Source organism: Lineus longissimus, chromosome 17 (genome assembly GCF_910592395.1).
Source record: "Lineus longissimus chromosome 17, tnLinLong1.2, whole genome shotgun sequence".
In the NCBI taxonomy this organism is placed as follows: Eukaryota; Metazoa; Nemertea; class Pilidiophora; order Heteronemertea; family Lineidae; genus Lineus; species Lineus longissimus.
The window spans coordinates 10,116,697-10,136,467 of record NC_088324.1 but is presented as its reverse complement, the minus strand read 5'-3'; the positions used below and the strand labels follow the sequence as shown (position 1 = coordinate 10,136,467).

At 41.1% G+C, this 19,771-nt stretch overlaps 3 long non-coding RNA genes across 3 annotated transcripts; 2 read left to right on the top strand and 1 right to left on the bottom strand.

The window, feature by feature from the left end:
• The first annotated feature begins 1,541 nt into the window (after window positions 1-1,541).
• On the top strand, window positions 1,542-3,052 carry LOC135501101 (uncharacterized). The gene is made up of 3 exons (XR_010449556.1): window positions 1,542-1,672; window positions 2,057-2,126; window positions 2,934-3,052. It is a non-coding gene; the product is annotated as an uncharacterized LOC135501101 (long non-coding RNA).
• Window positions 3,053-5,182: 2,130 nt separating this feature from the next.
• On the bottom strand, window positions 5,183-11,587 carry LOC135501545 (uncharacterized). The gene is made up of 4 exons (XR_010449609.1): window positions 11,506-11,587; window positions 10,304-10,479; window positions 9,707-9,862; window positions 5,183-6,382 (listed from the first exon to the last, which is right to left on the bottom strand). It is a non-coding gene; the product is annotated as an uncharacterized LOC135501545 (long non-coding RNA).
• Window positions 11,588-18,102: 6,515 nt separating this feature from the next.
• LOC135501161 (uncharacterized) lies at window positions 18,103-19,771 on the top strand. The gene is made up of 3 exons (XR_010449569.1): window positions 18,103-18,203; window positions 18,824-18,938; window positions 19,641-19,771. It is a non-coding gene; the product is annotated as an uncharacterized LOC135501161 (long non-coding RNA).

Below are 19,771 nucleotides of genomic sequence, written 5' to 3'. Positions count from 1 at the left end.
ATGTCAATGCCCACAAGCTCGCCGTTTGGTGGAAGCTCTGACAGAAATATCATTACCCACAAGCTCCCCCTAGGTGGAAGCTCTGACAGAAATATCATTACCCACAAGCTTGCCGTTTGATGGAAGCTCTGACAGAAATATCATTACCCACAAGCTTGCCGTTTGGTGGAAGCTCTGACAGAAATATCATTATCCACAAGCTTGCCGTTTGGTGGAAGCTCTGACAGAAATATCATTATCCACAAGCTTGCCCTTTGGTGGAAGCTCTGAAATATCATTGAAATAACATGGAAGCTCCATCTCATTAATTCCAATTCTTTTATCTTCAGAATGATCTGATATCGAACCCTGGTTGTAGTCTCAATGACATAATTATTCCCGAAGCTTCTATCATTCAATGCGGCTGTTTTAATCAGACCATTCATGTATGAACTAAAATTTATGCTTGCGTTGTCCATGTCACATTTTACAATTCTCTCAAATATCGTTTTCGTGATATTTTGAAGAATTACTGCCAAACTAACATTGATATAAAAATTTCGCTTTAGCATCTATCAGATTATGTATCTATCATCAATATCCCGCATTTTCAGCGTTATATCACGCACAGTTTGCGGATGCAGACCACTTTAAAAATACCTTGTACCCAGGTCTTACAAGCTTTTCAGTCCTATACATTCATGCTCATGGATGTTCATATGGGCCCTGGATCCAAGGCCCATTTTTGAGTTTGATGGTAGAATTTTGCAAAAATTTACCAAATGTTTGAAATACCATGAAGCGGTTGGAATTTTGAGCTGATTTTTGCATGCAGCATCTGTACGACATCAACAACTACATTGGCAGTGTTTTATTGGTTCTGACATGTCTAGATATCAATTATAACAATATATCATTTTGTGTCATATTTGGATGGATTTTCAGGGCAAACACGAGCGACGCTAAGATGCTGAAAATTTTGGAACATAATGATAGATACATAATCTGATTGATGCTCAAGCGAAATATCGATATCAGTGCTAATTAACAATTTATTCTTCTTAATATCACGAAATGACATCTTGATCATGTTCTCAAAATATAAACATTTTTTTAAAATGTTCTTGATGACATGGAAGACAATATCAGTCTGAGTACTTTTTTCCTCAAGTCACGCGTTATAGACGTTGTTCATCGCATGGGAACACTGATGCATAGGAACATGAAAGTCATTACACCGACTTGTGTCAGTTTCGCAAACCACTTTTACGTTCGTCTGAATACCGTGAAAAGAGAAACAGACCAAGGATGGAGTGAATGGGGATAAATAGTTTCATAAAGCGGGTCCACAGAAGGTCTGTCGAACCCGTGAAAAGAGAAACAGACCAAGGATGGAGTGAATGGGGATAAATAGTTTCATAAAGCGGGTCCACAGAAGGTCTGGCGAACCATTTGTCACTGCAGGCCTAAGTTTCTCGTAACCTTTTCATTCGCTTCAGAGGTACCGCCTATATTACATGACATGATTACTACTACGTCAAAGAATGACAAGTCTCGCAAACCCGCAGAACAGGGAAGATCCACGTGGCCGTCTCGGCCATCTTGAAAACGTGTCTGTGAAATCGTTCACCAATATCTCAATTTACTTCACGAAAATTCCTACTTCAACAGAAACAACATCATAGAATTGATGGTAAGTTTTCAGGCCATATCAATGTGCAGGTTGTTCGTCTAAACTGGTTGTAATTGCCGAGATATTTGCGATTTTTGTTGGTGTTGTACAATTAACCACTTGACCAAAAATGGAAGTCCCTTTCAGTCTCATTATTTGAACTGCGATGCGAACACAGCACCATGGAGGTTGCTATCCCTTGGCCGGCGCAGGCCCTACCTTTGCAAGACCACCAACTACACTATATTGTGATATTTCCTTTGACAGAACGTGTCTTTTACGCCCCCCCCCCCCCCTCCACGAGATGCTGTCTGGTGTAGTTTGCAAGAAGTACATGAATTATCATGATACTGCCCCCAAATCAAACATTAATACGTATCTACATATCCTTTTCTTTATTTGCAGAGCTGCTGCGTCCTGATGCCCTATACATGTACAGAGACTGCCACTTCTCAGTTCAACTAAGAAAATAATTGTAAGTAAAACAGCCAAGGAAAACAAACTGTGAAATTCTGTTCAAACTACAGTAAACTCGTCTGTCTAAAACAGGATTTTGGGACTTCCTGTCATGATCAGATATTGACCAATCAGAAGACCCCGTTTATGCTCGTTCGATTCATACAGCATGGACCATGGAGTTGCAGGGCTTCTGATTGGCCAACATATACCTGAGCGGACTTCTACCTATCCCACAATTCTTGCTTGAGGAAAATGGCGACTGTTGAACTTCCTCAACCAATCGCGATATTATATTGGAACGAGTTTACAATCCCCGATCACATCCCAAAAAAAGGTCATCGGTTGACTAACGAAGCACCACTGTTCAATGGATTTAAGTTGAATGCGATCAAACTACGTCATTTCCGATCGGGGATTGTAAATTTTAACCAACGAGTGGAAAGATTAGATCACTGAAAGTTATGGTTGAGGCATGTTCGAGTCGAGTTTGCAGTATATATGGCTTGTGAAAATAAACATCGTTCATTTTGAAAATGCCCTTTTCACAGAAAATTGGAGTTTACCATGACAGGCACACATATTCAAGCAATTTACTTGTTGTCCTGTCTTCTAATGTTCATGATATATTGAATAGTTATGAGTCCTAAGAATTAAAATCGAAGACAATTCTCCCTTCGTCCCTTGTCGCTTCGATTTTGTTGGTAGTGTGTGGCGTAAGCGTATAAATTTGCCACATCTCTAATCTGTACTGAATATTACTTGTGATATTTTTCATAACATTGTCTTTCATAATCAAACATTGTCTCTCTTTGTATCTTTCTAGGACGCCAAAGAACTTGTTCACGTGCTCTATCCAGCCCATTCTCCGCAGATCTTCTCCATACGATGGCGACTCGATTTCAGTTCTTCAGTAAATCTGTAACTTCATTTAATCTGTATGATCTTTTGAACTAATTAATAAAATTATTAATTCTTATACAAGCTTCTTTTTATTGTCCACCAAGTTACGATGGGAGCGCACAATCAGTCCTCAGCTTTCTGAAATGTTTTTCTTGATCTTTTTAATTGAATTGAAAAGGTTTTCCTCCTCCAGTGTTTCAGTATGAAACTTCTTCCGTGGCATCCTCAATTGTTTTGAAAACAGAAACCTGACATTACTTGGAAAGTTTTCTAAGTCCAAAATCAATTTGTTTCCTTGGCATAGTTTCCATTCTGTCTGCGAAATCCTCAAAAATACTCTAAGTACAAAATCGCTGTGTCATTCTTTTTTCTGTGATTTTTTCTCAAAAATACGCTAAGTACAAAATCGCTGTGTCATCCTTTTTTCTCAAAAATACGCTAAGTACAAAATCGCTGAGTCATTCTTTTTTTCTTTAAAAAATACGCTTAGTCCACAAAACTCGAAAAATAAATTGTGCGTGACCTCCCCTCGTAACTTTTTTCCTCTGCAAAGTTACGGAGCGAGGTCACGCTCGAGTTTTTTTTTGACGTTTTTGGAGATAGCCTATATTCTGAGGGTCCCCCTTTTTTTGGAAAAAATCCGTTGATCCGAGGTTGTCCTTGTCCTTTAGAAGGCTGAAGAAGTCATTATGACTTGTTATTCATTGCAAAGTTCGATAGTTATTGCATTCAATGTTTATTTCATGTTCAATTAATACATTTGAATTCAAAGTTTCTATTATGTGCGATTCAATTGAAGATTACGAGTGATGTTTCCACATACTTTGGAAGACTTTGTGTACAATTCATGTTATTATGCCAAAGTGCAGAGAATATTCTATATGTTGGACAGAAGTGTTTATGTGTGATGTTACAACCGTTGTATCGTTGAAGGGATAAAAAGGAACTTTGAAACAACCTATCAAAGCAGTTTCAAAGACCTTTTTCAACTTTTGCCAACAATTCAACGGAGGTAACATCAACATAGATAATTCTGCATCGCATATAAATATCTCACACTATACACATGGCAAAATATCATGAGTTGTACAGCAAGTCTACCAAAGATATATGATAACATTACCACAATCTTTGTATCGCATATAATAAAAACCTTGAAAACAAAAGTATTTAAATTATTGAACATGAAAATAAACACTGAATTGTAATAACTATTGAATTTTGCAACGAATAACAAGCCATATATCGAGGGTCTTGAGGTGTGCCAGAAGTACAACAAAACTTGAGATACTGAAATCTTGGAGGATCTAAGACATGTCGTCCAAAACACTCTTGTTATTGATAAATTCGATATGATACCATTACTATGGTTTCACTCGACGTCAAGCTTTTTGTAGCATTTTGTGTATTTTGATAAGTGGTAGATTTCAGTTTTGTAGTACTTGTGACAAACCTGTAAGGTCTATCACCACATAAGCGCTTCACGTGGCATATATCACACACAGTCTTTGTCATTTCACGTTGAGCGTTGCCAACGGAGAATTAAAGACTCTGTGGAATATTTACGGCGTGAAATGCTTATGTGGAGGTAAGCCTTTTAGCCGATGACAGACTAGAGCGTAAAACGACGTGCTCCTGCACTCTTGACGCGCACGTGTGTCACCAACTTTCATGCAGAAAGATACAAGTGCACTTTTACCGAAAACATTCGTATGACGGGGTGGGGACAGGGATAGTTCATCTGGTGGCAAATTGGGCAATATCGAGTTTTTACAGTAATGTTCAACTGTAAACCTCAATTTCTCAAAACTCGGTAAAGTGCACTTTCTGCATAAGACCCTCGATTTGACTACTTCAGCTTTATTGATTGCCTTTGCTATCTTCATAGATCGAAGTGAAGGCAACACGTCAAAGTGAAGGAACCAAATGGAAGACAAAATTACAAACATAACATTTTATTACTACTATTTCTAGGTAATCGTATAACATATACATAACTGTTTACGTTTCACAGATACATATTGAGGCGAAACGCTGTAAAATCACATACATAAGACCATTTTTCATATATTTCACCACAATCTCCCAATCAAAATTGGTAGAAAGGCATTTTTAAGCTTAGTTTTTCTAATGTGGTCTACAGTAGACCCCGCCCCACCCCCTCCCCATGAATCAGCAATACCGAACACCCAGTATTCGGTACTGAAAATTGATAATAACTTTCAATAAGATGGTCTTATAGATGTGAGATTAAAGTATTTTTTACATAGTTTGAATCAGTTCAATCCATCTAAATCTCATTCAGTACAATGTATTGCTGTGAAATAGGCCTACGTCTCATTCAATTAAATCTACAAATTGTGTGTTGTTGCAGAAGAAATGGACACACATTTTTTGTCAAAGGATCTCGTAACCTGCCTATTCAACCAATTCACCATAAATCTTAAATGAGCCGTCTGGCCTAAACTTCAGTGACTCGCTCTTTTGCAGCCCTACTGAGAGTGTGGCTTGGTGGAGTAGTGGTTAGAACGTGTTGCTTATCACCTAAAGGTCTTGGGTTCGAATCCCTTCATCCTCTAACCCTTTTTTCCCTTTTTTTATACGAAAAGCTTTAAAACTTTTAACAGCAAAACAGAAGTTATTGCGAAGGATACCAGAAGCCAAGAAACTATGCCTTTTTAAAGGTTTTTTTCTTACAGCAATTGAGGAAAAAAGCTTCATGAAAAGGTATCAGTAAAACTATGACGAAATAAACATTTTTCCAATAATTTCATCCCCCCCCCCCAATAAACCTCAATATAAGTTTAACCCTCTCCACCTTCTTGTCAGGTGTCATGTATTGGAAAATAGGGAGGTTTCGTAATCACGTTTACGTTTCCAAAACGCCTGTGTGACGCTGACATACATGTTGGGCAGTTTTCTGCACTTAGACTTTTGCGCGCCCTTAGCAACATTGGGAAATCGGTTCCTTTTAACCAGAAGAGCTAAAATTCGTTAAGATTTAAAATTTCAAAACGTAAATGTAGATTTATATCTTAGGGATGCAAAACCTCACTAGTATCTAGTTGCACTTGTCATGTTTCTGCTCTGCCATGTATTTTTATGCTTAACAACTTTTTCTGTTCAAATCTTGTCTTGTGTAAAAGCAAGGCTTAAAAGCCTGTCGCGTCGTATTAACTTGCAAAACGATTTGTAATCATTTGTGGCAGAACCGTTGACAAGTGAAACTAGTGTTTGGCTTGCAGTTTTACAAAGTGTAGGTCTTGCCTGAAGCACTGATCAACTGTGAGCGAAGATTCCATCACGGTTGTTTTCCTCCTCCTTCGAGATGGCGGTTGTCTTCGTTGACGCGTGGTGTGTATGCGGTTCCACCTGAAAATATAAGATAAAAGAATTTTTTTGAAGATTTTGCTAATGGACCTCACAAAATCAATCGAAATCGTGCCAGTAATTATAGTTATGGACCAAGAACAACAAGGAGATGATCCACAGGCACAAGCAGGCATCGGGACTTGAGTAAAACGACCTGGAAATAGTGAAAAGGAATTTTGGCTGACCGATGCTTTTGTGGGAGTGGAAGGGGACGAATAAAATGTTGCAGACAAAATCACGATGACGCTGGTCGGATCATGGGGAAAGTTACCCTCTAGGTTGGATTCTTCATAAACTCTTCACAGGTGTCAACTGAGTGACAAGAAGGGGACTCTTATGGAGGAGGAAGAGGCTAATTTACTCTCCCCTCCAAGTAGGATTCTTCATAAACTCTCCACATGTGTCAATCGACTAACAAGAAGGGAACCAATATGGAGGGCGAGGAGGTTAAGTTACCCTCCCCTCTAGGTTGGATTCTTCATAAACTCTCCACATGTGTCAACTGAGTAACAAGAAGGGGACTCTCATGGAGGGTGGGGGAGGAGGTTAAGTTACCCCCACTTCTAACTAGGATTCTTTATAAACTCTCCACAGGTGTCAATTGAATAACAAGAAGTGGACTCTCATGGAGGAGGAAGAGGCTAAGTTACCCCCATCTCTAGGTAGGATTCTTCATAAACTCTCCACATGTGTCAACTGAGTAGCAGGGAGGGGACTCTTATGGAGGGGAGGAGGTTAAGTTACCCCCACTTCTAGCTAGGATTCTTCATAAACTCTCCACATGTGTCAACTGAGTAACAAGAAGGGGTCTCTTATGGAGGGAAGGAGGTTAAGTTACCCTCACCTCTAGGTAGGATTCTTCATAAACTCTCCACAGGTCTCAACTGAGTAACAAAAAGGGGACTCTTATGGAGGAGGAAGAGGCTAACTTACCCTCCCCTCTAAACTCTCCACAGGTGTCAACTGACTAACAAGAAGGGAACCAATATGGAGGGGGAGGAGGTTAAGTTACCCTCCCCTCTAGATAAGATTCTTCATAAACTCTCCACATGTGTCAACTTAGTAACAAGAAGGGGATTCTTATGGAGGTGGAAGAGGGCTAAGTTACCCTCCCCTCTAAGTAGGATTCTTCTTAAACTCTCCACAGGTGTCAACTGACTAACAAGAAGGGAACCAATATGGAGGGGGAGGAGGCTAAGTTACCCTCTAAGTAGGAATCTTCATAAACTCTCTCCATGTGTCAATTGAATAACAAGAAGTGGACTCTTATGGTGGAGGAAGAGGCTAAGTTACCCTCCCCTCTTAGTAGAATTCTTTATAAACTCTCTACAGGTGTCAACTGAGTAACAAGAAGGGGACTCTTATGGGGGGGGGAGAGGTTAAGTTACCCTCACCTCTAGGTAGGTTTCTCCATAAACTCTCCATATGTGTCAACTGAGTAACAAGAAGGGGACTCTTATGTGGGGAGGATGAGGCTAAGTTACACTCACCTCTGGATAGGATTCTTCATAAAGTCTCCACTGGTATCTACTGAGTAACAAGAAGGGGACTCTTATGGGGGGGGGGGGGAGGTTAAGTTACCCTTACTTCTAGGTAGGATTCATCATAAACTATCCACATGTTTCAACTGAGTAACAAGAAGGGGACTCTCATGGAGTGGGAGGAGGGTAAGTTACCCTCACCTCTAGGTAGGATTCTTCATAAACTCTCCACATGTGTCAACTGAGTAACAAGAAGGGGACTCTTATGGGGGGGAGGTTAAGTTACCCTTACTTCTAGGTAGGATTCTTCATAAACTCTCCACATGTGTCAACTGAGTAACAAGAAGGGGACTCTCATGGGAGGGGGAGGAGGTTAAGTTACCTTTACTTCTAGGTAAGATTCTTCATAAGCTATCCACATGTGTCAACTGAGTAATAAGAAGGGGACTCTTATGTGGGGGAGGAGGTTAAGTTACCCTCACCTCTAGGTAGGATTCTTCATAAACTCTCTACATGTGTCAACTGAGTAACAAGAAGGGGACTCTCATGGAGGGGGAGGAGGTTAAGTCTTGGAGATAAAGATTCTCACAAGGGGCTGACTCGATATACTGTAGCCTTTGAAATGGAGATTCTCACAAAGGAATTATATACTGTAAGCCTTGGAGGTTTACAGTAGATTTGGCAGACAAGGGACTGACATACTGTAAGCCTCTGAGATGAAGATTCTTGAAAGGGACTGATATACTGTAGGCATGGACGATAAAGATTCTCAGTAGGGAATTATATACTGTATGCCTTTGAGATGAAGATTCTCTTAAGGGACTGATATCCTGTGAACCTTGGAGATGTAGTTTCTCAAAAGGGACTGATAGACTGTAGGCCTTGGAGATAAAGATTTTCACAAGGGGGTGATATACTATAAGGCATGGAGATGAAGATTCTCACAGGGGACTAATATACGGTGAAGCTTGGGTATTAAAGATTATGACAAGGGACTGATGCACTGTATGCCCTCAAGATGCAGAGTCTCACAAGGGACTGCTATACAATGAGGCTGGGATATAAAGATTCTGACAGATGTTCAGATTTTTGACATTATACATTTACAGCATGAAAATGACAACTCTGACAAAGGACTGATACTGCACAAGCCTTGGAAACGACGATTCTTATCCCCACATTGTTATTGGTACATGCAGTCCTACCTCAAATGACAACTTACAAGTGAGGTTTGCGAAAATACCCACGGCTGTTTTGAAATCATCAAAACATTTACGTATTCAACAGGCAACAGGAGGTACAGTGGCACAAAGATCAGTTTTATACATGTATATCAATATCTTTCAAAATGTCTTTGAAATTGGGAGACACAAACCACGTCAAGTAGATTGTTTGAATAGGTCTCAGTATTGTAACTTCTATTTCATGGTAAACTTCAATTGCCTGTGTGAAAATAGTGATAATAGGAACTTTTGCCAAAAGTCTATAAACACCTTAACACCGAAGATTCTCGTGACCAATGTAATTGTCATTTACAACATGTTTAAAGATACAATATTGGGTCTATCAGTGAGACGTACATTGCAGTGAAGGTCATGGCCGATCACTGGAGGACCATATCTTTATATTCGTCACCATACAAAAGGGACATACATTTTTACCTGGGGGACAGTTAAAAATGCAACACCAGTGTAAAGGTTTGAAATGTCTCAGGATAGAATGTCCGTGTAACGAAGAATACAATAGGGCCAGACTCTTTTCCAGGGGAACATGTCCTACTACTACACCGACATTGTATTTTCCAAATCGAGGTTCAGTTAAGTGAGATCATTAGGTTACTCACCATTCAGTATTGAATCGTTTCCCAGGTTTTGGAGGAATCAACCAACAGGAGGGACGCCCATCCCCGATCATCATTGGCGTTCGACAGATTCCATTGAGGAGTACAGGCATCCCATTTGTTATCGGACCAATCGTCAAAAGTGCAAGCGTGCGAAAACTGAAAGTAAAAATGACACACTCGTAGGATATGAGGGATGTTGATTCGGAGGGGACTGCGATGATGTCAGCAAATCTTTCCGATGCATGCGATTTTATAACAATATGCAAGGAATCACGTGACATGAGGTCACCACGCTACCTCCTCTTGCCGTACTAAGGCACAATTAGTGGGAGCGTTTGAGACATGGTAAGTTATTTGAAAAAGTGATATCGCCGACCAGAGTTAAAGCGGTCACAGTTTACGAAAATATCACTCTCCCGGTCTTCGGTCCTTCCTCTTTCGGGACATCCCCGTTTAAATTCGCCCTGTCAGTTAACCGAGGTTGACTTCCTTGACAACAATGGTTCCCATTGACGATGCTCGGAGAATGATCTCTTGATGAGCCGTCACGCTGTGAACCCCTTATTTCTATTTATACATTGGCAGTATTTTGCTTACCATAAACACATTCCTTGTCTTGGACTTTCTCCGCCATCGTCTGGACGAAATCAACATCATCAAGGATGCCATCAACGTTTAAAAAGCATGAGCGGACATTCCGTACACCATGGACAAAGGCAGGACGGTTGCTAAAAATCTCGCACATCATGAACCTAGGTAACATATGGTCATGTCTGAAATTATAAAAATCAAAAAAAGTTCAGTTGATTGACGAGTTGCATAGGCGGATCTAGTACATTTTTTGTAATATTGGAAAGGGGTGGGGGGGGGACGCAGCTTCACCCATCAGAGAGCAATGGAGGGGTGATTTGTGAAATGTATGTGCCAATAGTCGTTTTCCTGGCATCTGAGGGCTAAAATTCTTCTTGTGATGAGGCACCCTGAAAAAGTATGGCTGTCCGCCCCGAAAAGGGGGTGGGGGTGGGTGTATCCTTATCAGAATGTTTCATATGGAAATCCATCCACTTCCAGAGTCGTTGACCACATCTATTGTTCAGTACCCGTCTTCTGTGGTAAGGGGTTATCCAACATTTGAGTCCTCAAAACAATTTGTTTTGCGTAATGTCTATAATAGGCCCGATTCTACACGTGGTCGCATTCGGGTGTAGATGTTTGAAATGTCCTATATGTAGGATAGAATATCTCAGGAACAAAGGATCCTCTTAGTCATAGCCTCTATAGAACCATACCATAATCGGTCAGAATACAATAATGCAGGACACTTTTTCCAGGGGGACATTTTCTACTTTTACACCGACCACCAGGGGCTTTATGGTCGCCGTTGTTATTTGTGGTCGCGTAAAACGTAATAAATACAGCGCCGCTTTAAATTAAATTGTCAGCGGCGCTTTACAATACATACATAGATATAAAACAATTTAACATAACGTAACGGAGTTTTAGCAAAAAACAACAAGTCATTCCTCCACATCAACGTTTCACGCACTATGCCTTTGCTCGTGGCAACGCAGCGTCATACCAAATACTTGCTCGGAATATATGGCATGGCACTCTCATGTGGAGATATACCCGCATTAGGAACGGGTCTTTAGAATGGCGGTCTTTATAGAGGATCCCCGTAACAGACCGCACAATGGGTGCCCCAAGTTTGTTCAGAAAACCTAATTTGCACAAAAATGAATTTAAATGCTCTTCGCATCTCACAGCATCAAATTTAGATGGTTTGGTTTCAGTCTTACCTTCTTATCTTCAGTTTCTTTGGTGAAAATCGAAAAACCTCATCATGGTGGCTTCCTCCACGTGTTGGAATGGGCGCCTCGCAGAGGCTTCTGGGTGATACTACGTAACTCCGAAACATGGACCATGAATGGATATTGTTTTGATGAACGTATGACATCATTGGGCAAAGACTGGTCACAAAACTTCTTCAATCAACTGGGCTCAATTTCAAGCTGTTTAATTCAAGGACCATGGCCCATTTAAATCAAAATTAAAGTCACGGCACTGAACGAAATCGACCCCGGCCTATTGAAAGACAACTTGGTATATCTAATTCCCTTATAAACCATACCTCACCCTTTTATGCGATGATTAAAAACAGTTCTCGCCGTTAGCGAATGCCACATTTTTCGGCGAATTTCGTCTTCGAATCTCACGTCAGGTTTAGATTCAACCTGCACCGTGAAGTCATGGATACCAGTCACATGTCTTGGAAATAAACCCCCAAAATGGTTTTGAACCCGAAATATGCTCATGACTTTCAGAAATGTGTTATTGAGTCTTTGAGGGAATCTCGACCCAGCAGGGGTCCCACCAGGACATGATGACCCTCGGTCTAACTGTCCCTTGAGAATGAAGGTCCTATATGGTCCCACCAGGACATGATGACCCGCTGTCCGGCACACTGTCCCTTGATAATGAAGGTCCTTAGGGTCCTATCAGGACATGATAACCCAATGTCACACGGTTCCATGAGAATGAAGGTCCTTTAGGGTGCCACCAGGAAATGATGACCCGAGGTCACACTGTCCCTTGATGGTCCTAGGGTCCCACCAGGACATGATGCCCTAAGCTCAAACTGTCCCTTGAGAATGAGGTTCCCGGATTCTATCACGACATAATGACCCGATGTCAAACTGTCCCTCCATAATGAAGGTCCGTAGGGTCCCACCAAGACATGGTGACCCGATGTCCCGCTGTCCTTGATGGTCCTAGGGTCCCACCTGGACATGATAATCCGATGTCAAACTGTCCCTTGATAATGAAGGTCCATAGGGTCCCACCAAGACATGATGACCCGATGTCACACTGTCCCCTGATGGTCCTAGGGTCCCACCTGGAACTGATGACTAAAGCTCACACTGTCCTTGAAAATAAGGGTCCCTGGGGCCAACTAGGACATGATGACCCGATGTCACACTTTCCCTTGATAATGAATGTCCTATAGCGTCCCACCAGGACATGATGACCATCGGTTACACCGACCTTAGAGAATAAGGGGTCACCAGGTCCCATTACTGGGCAAGATTTTCAGACATGCAGCGAGTGGCAACCTGACCATTTCTGGGAAACAAACCGAGCTTCTTTTAAACAAGAGTTTTTTGAATGAAGTAATGAAACTTGGCTCTTTGAAAACAACCTCAGAAACAGGTTTGTTTGGAATGGAATTTCTTTGGAAATAAACCAGACATTTGGGAAAGAAACGGCTTGCCAAAGAAAGGAATTTGCACTGGTTTTTATAGATTAATAGTTCTGTAGCTTTGTTGTTTCCCCTTTTCTCATGGATCACAGAAACATCGTTTCCAGAGCAGGGCAGCAGACAAAGACAAAGGCACAACCTGAACGACAAAGGTCAAACTCCCACTAAGTGATGACGTCACACACACGACCGAGTTTTAATTCCACGGAGTTCATTCCACGGGGTTCATTCCACGGGGTTCTACTTCAACAGTCCTGCGCAGAAGATACACACGGCGGCCATGGCGGCAGCTTCAAAGTTTCTCCGCTAAAACCCTCGATTTTTACGTTTCTTTTCGCGAAGTAAAGGCATCTTATGGCGGTAAGTTGATAGCTGAGATGCCATAGCTCATCCATTCATTGATTTTCATTCGTTTCTTTCACCATTGATGCAACATTTCGTATTTTTCCCGGTGCAGAAAAAAAAACATGGCGCCGACACTTTTGGCAAGTGCGCGCTCAGGACTCCTCAAAAATAATGTTAAATTGGAAGTTCTAGGAACCTATCCAGGTCATTTAAACCAAATATTCGTGTTCTATATATAGTTTGACTTCTGTTAAACTGGATTTTATCAATTCTTAGAACGTTTTTTCTCAAGAAAACGTGCATCAAAAAATCATTTGTGAGATAACGGAATACAATGCTGCATGTAGGCCTACTGCGCATGCCTGTAGACCATGTGCTTTGGCCTGTGCATTGAGCGCGGTTTTCCCCCTACTTTTCAAGGCTACTTGTCCTAGTCGTTTTACACTGTAATTGTCAATGCGGCAATAGACACCCTGCGAAAATAAACTTCGGCCATTTTGAAACGACCCTTTTCACAGGCAACTTTTGTTTACCCTGGCATAAAAGTAAAAATATACAAGCTCATTCAAGCAATTTACTTGAAGTTGTCCATGCCTTTCAATGTTGATGATATTTTGAATACTTTTGGTGATGATTTGATTGCGAAACATGACTTTAATGTCATGGTAAACTTATGCTGCCTGTGAAAAGATGGCTGAAATGTATTTTCGCATATGGTCTATGGACGAAATGTACCCTTTCATTGCTTAATTGGTCATTGTAAATGATTTTATGCCAGGTTCTTCATACCCCTTGCCTCTTAAGTGGAAATCATTCATGTTATGATGATATTTATCATTATTTTCTTGAATCACTTATTTCCCCTCCAGTCAAGGTAGACCCACCTTTTCAGGGGGTAGGCTGGGAGTGCATCTAAGTGTTCCTCAAGCATGTTATCAGCTTGTTGTGAACTTGCTTTTGACTGAATCAGTGTGTTCATGTCAAGAGTTTGCAATTTCATTCTCAAAATTTGATCATTTCTGGTGAGATTGAGCACAAAATTAGGGAACTGTTCTCTGTTGCTTATCATGAAATTGGACTGGACAGAAGACAAATTTCTTTCACATTCCCAGAGTCCGAGCTGGCTGATCAAAGGTCTGATCTATGAATGGCAGTACACCAAGAGGGTGAATTCCACCTGCATGTATGCAGCCACTGTTTCTTGGATGGGATATATTGTCAAATTGATCACAGTCAAGTTATTAAATAGGAGGACCCTGGTGTATCCCTTTTCAGATTTGCCATTTGTTTGGGCAAAAATCTCTAGGGTGAAATATATCCCCAATTTAGAAACTAGGAGTTAATTAAAGCTAATACAGAGTAGATCCTGTGCAAGTTTTCCTCAAAGAGTTAAAATTTCGAGTTCCAGAACTATGGATGTGACCACTGCTTGTGAGAAACATTTTCATCATAGAAAAATTAAACTTACTGTTTTATTGCAGACAGCCTGGGCAGAGATGTTTCTCCTTGTATAATGACAAGTGCTTAGCTATGGATTCAGTTCACCTCACCACCACACCCACTTCCAAGCAAGAACCACTTCAGTTCTAGAGCAGGTAAAACTTAAATTTTTTGAACCTGAACCATTGCTTTCTTCTGCGATATGGGCTGTCATAAACACACTTAGTACAGGGTCATGACACCTTTCAGAGTTGTGCCTGAGGAGGAAAACCACACCTGTGTCAAAACCTACAAGTCTATTATGAAAAGAACTGCACCCATGGAGTTGAGGGCTAGACATAGAGGAGCCACTGGATGTTCTTCTTTGTCCTAAGCATTTGCTCTGTACTCAAATATGTTATTTTCCAGGGAGTATTCCTCCTCAACAAGTGATGAGACTCCGTCTTGCTTCTGGGTGTAACCCATGATTGGTCAGATACATTTCAATATTCAACATAAAGATTTTTATTTGTTTTATTACAGACAGCCTTGCCAGAGATGTGACTTCTTGCATAATGACAAGTGCTGGTCTATGGATTCACTTCACTTCACTGCCATACCCACTTCCAAGATAGAACCACTTCAGTTGAGAGCATTTCGAGGTAAAATTTTTAATGATTTAAACCTGAAATCTTTTGTTGCTTCCTTCTGAGAGGATGGGCTTTCAATGACGGACACATACTGAGTAAAGGGTGATGACACATAAGTTGTGCCTGAGGGGATCTACCATTGTGTAAAGAATTACACCGAGAGAGTTGGGGTCAGTCATGAGGAAACTTCTTGATGTGACCATGACTGGTCAGATACATTTCAGAATTCAACATCAATGAGGAGAGTCCAACATTAACCTGCTGTGATGAAAACTCATTGAAAATTATTCTAAAATGATAACTTTGTGCATGGTCAGATATTATGAGGTATTTGTTATCATTTTGATTCATCTCAAATTGTCTTTTGAGGACAAAGCCATAACCAGGATGTCAATAGATAATTTTAGCAATTCAAATTTTAGGTTCTTTGTGGGTCGCCCTTGTACAGTCAAGACAGGCACATACAAAGCGACTCGACATGTCGAGAGTTTTTCAGTCGGCCCTTTTTCCAGTATGCGAGACTAAGATGGTCAGCTGATATGCAGGATTGTTTTGGATATTATGAGAACAGTTTACTTAGCCTGGGTAATGACCCATTGCTGGGCTGTTTACCTTGTGGGAACCAGCACTGCAGATGGAAATGTTATGGCCCAATTCTTTGTATTCAACAAGATGGTCTACTTTTGCAGGATCAGCCTTGAAGACACACACTCAAAGGCAGGCCAGGATGGTGGTGTCTAGACTGCAACGTTAACAACTGTTTGGGGAGACTGGAGCCAGACCTCTGGTAGGGTAATTATTATTCCATAGGCAAACGACAGCGAGGACAGTAGATATATCTACAACCATTCTTATATCGGACTTCCACAAGGGCGTGGCGGTCTGGAGCACCATTTGCAGATTTGTTGCGAAAAACCTGACATTCATTGGTCATTGAGAGTCCAGTAATAAATGATGATGACGACGACAGAGGATAAATAACTATGAACTGGGGTGATGGCAACTTGCCGTGCCACATAGCTACAATGTGACCATTTCAACTAGACTACCTTACCATAAGAAATTGTGAACCAGTCAGCAAGATGATGAACGCAGGATAATGAAGAAATCAAAGATCTCCTTGTGTTACTGTTATATCCTACAAAAATCTAATGATTTGAGTTCTTTTTCAGCCTGGTTTTAAGATCATTGGAGAGGACCAGAACCACTACAATAGAGAGCCTGGGTTTGTTCAGCGGGAGTGGATGTCACCGAGGCTGTCCAAGGGCGACGGAACAGTTTGGTTTGGCGAGGCTAAGTATCCATAGACAATCTGTCAACCAAAGGGGTGTCATTTTTTTGTGACAGAGTTCATTCTGCTGTAATTTTGCAGTTTAAAAAGTCCTTGCCTCTGATCAAATGGAGTCGAGCTGCCGACATAGCGATGCCAGTCATTGCACTCGTTATAGTTTACAATGACAAAATTAAGCTGACTAAAGTTTTTGAATTGTCGGAAGACGAGAGGAGGGCTCTAAAACAGGATGCCTTGCAGTGGGTATATGTACCAAGTAGCCACCTCAGCTAGGCAATCTTGCTATGGCGAAATATCAACAGCCAGGCAACGAAAGGATGGAAGCTTCAGGATGTCAAATGTCAGAGAATTTCGTGTCTAATGGCATCCATCTATGCTAGTTATAATAGTTTGGTTTCTTTTTCAGCTGAGGTTCAAGATTGGTGCTGCATCTGTCACATAGCCCCAGGGAAACCATCACAGGATGCTGGAGATGCTTCAAACCTCGCATCGGGAACGCCTGCTGTGAACAGTAGCTGAGGGCCACACCAAGCTAACTATTAGAAATTCCAGCCATGTCGCCTACGGCATGAACAGCAGAGCTGGAGAAACATTATAGCACTTTCTGTAAATTTTTTAATTTACTTTATAGAGTCGGGCGAATGTTCAACTTGAATACATTGTCACAGAGGCTTTGCAAGGCTGCCAACAGAGACATGATCGTGGTTGATGCCAAGGAGGGTCCTCATTCACTTCCTACCTTGGCAATTAAGAACTGGCATGATAGTTTGTTAAGTAACAAATAAGCTCTGCTGTTGGGATGATTCAATTTGGCTGTGATCTGAGCCAGTCGGAGACAACGATTAAGATTCTAGGACTTGGTGAGAAAGTGAAAGCTGGTCAGCAAGAAGACTCGCCACTGTAAGTATAAGAGAAATTTGGTGGGGGACGGACTGAGGACGTCCTTGCAGTAAATAGATTTTGAGGTTTTGCCAAACTTACACAATCGCTGAGAAATAGAAGGCCAGGAAGCATTTAAATCCTGCTGAAACCCTGTAAACACCTTTAACTGCAGGTGGTCACTGTTTTTAATTGCTGAGCACAATTTCGGCCGTCATGACAGTTATTTATTGGTGCACTTCAGATCAGAGTGATTTGATTGCAACTGTTTCTACAAAGACTTTGTATTATCTTCTACAGAAGGATATCTAGATGTGGAAATTGAAGCTTATGGTGACCATTTTGTGTCAATTTGGATTTATTATTTAGAACAAAAAATCTAATGAAAATTGTGATCCTTTCCAGCACCTCATTGTGTTGATGATCAAGCCAGAAAATAGTGCAGCTGATCAAAGATGGTTATCACCGTGTTCCTACTGGTTAACAAGTCTAGGCTAGTTCACTACCAAGGTTTGCAGGTTCCGCCCATACCAGGGCCAACTTCTCATCAAGATTTGCTGACCCTTGAGGCAACCTGAGGCAACACCATTTGGACTGGAGATCAGAGGAAGACTGGAGATCAGATCAATGGAAGGAATCTTATCAGAATACAAGGTTCGTGGGGAGGTTGAACACGTGTACGATATGTGATTATATGCTGTAGCCTACTTGTATTTAAACCTGAAATCTTTGCTGTTTCCTTCCTAGAGGATGGGCTTTCAATGATGGACACATACATCATTTCATCAGAAGGGCAAGTTATCATTCCAACCTTTTAAATATAATGCCAATATTATCCTGCTGTGATGAAAACTCATTGACAATCAATCTTATAATGATAACTTTGTGCATGGTCAGATATTATGAGGTATTTGTCATGATTGTTTTGACTCATCCCAAATTGTCTTTTGAGGACAAAGCCACAACCAGGATGTCAATAGATAATTTTAACAATTGAAATTTAAGGTTCTTTGTGGGCCGTCCTTGTACAGTCAAGACAGGCACATACAAAGCAACTAGAAGTGCCGGGAGTTTTTCAGTCGGCTCTTTTTCCAGTATGTGCGACTAAGATGGTCAGCTGGTATGCAGGATTGTTTTGAATATTATGAGAACAGTTTACTCAGCCAGGGTAATGACCCATTGCTGGGCTGTTTACCTTGTGGGAACCAGTACTCAGCAGATGGAAATTTCTTTATCCACTTCTTTGTAGTCAACAAGATGGTCTACTTTTGCAGGATCAGCATTGAAGACACACACTCGAAGGCAGGCCGGAAGACAACAATAGGCCATGATGGTGGCTTCAGACTGAAACATTAACAACTGTTCAGGGTGACTGGAGCCATACCTCTGGTAGGGTAATTATTATTGCACAGGTTCTTAATCTTATAGACAGCTCGGTGAACTTCATGAGCAGTGCGTGTCAATGACTTCACCCAAGTTTATGGAAGACCTTGCTCCTTATCCTTTGCTGGACTTAACGTCTCAGTCCATCTGTACACTTCATTTGGTCTTTTGTCAACTGAAATAGAAGACAATTTTCTCAATTTGGTACTGGAGTTAATTTTGAACATCGGCCTTACTGTGCCAGTCTGACAGTCCTATTACTGGAACTGCTAACGCATTCAAATATTTTCAAAGCTTTGGGTGTGGTATGTTGCATCTGAATAGGAAAGGTCACTGGCAAATAAGATGAACAATTTGAGCTTTGATTGCAAACAATTCACAGAATTTCAAACTGATTTGAAGAGCCAACATAAGATGAGCAGCTGACCAAGTGCAATGGAAAGCATGCTATATTTACAAATCAGTACACTTTATTCATTTCAAATAACAAAGAACGCCAGGTAGTCCTAAATGGCTAGAAAGATACTTGCAGGAAAGACCAAATGCATGCCTCTCTGGGACCACACTGCTTTGGGAGTGTACTGATTGAAGAAGTTGTACCAGAATGTTGCCAAAGAGACAATAGTTTTGGGATGTGTCTTAGAAAGCCAGCGAGAATGTCACAAAGTTCAGCAGGGTTTTATCATGAGATTTGTACTCCCTTTCCAGCCCTTCTGCAAACCAAAAGCTATGTGTAGATGGCAAGAGAGGCGAGTCATGACGTTAAGGAGCAAGAACAGCAAGATTCGGACAAGTCATGATGTTCACACCATTGACAGCACCAGAGGGGCACTATAAGA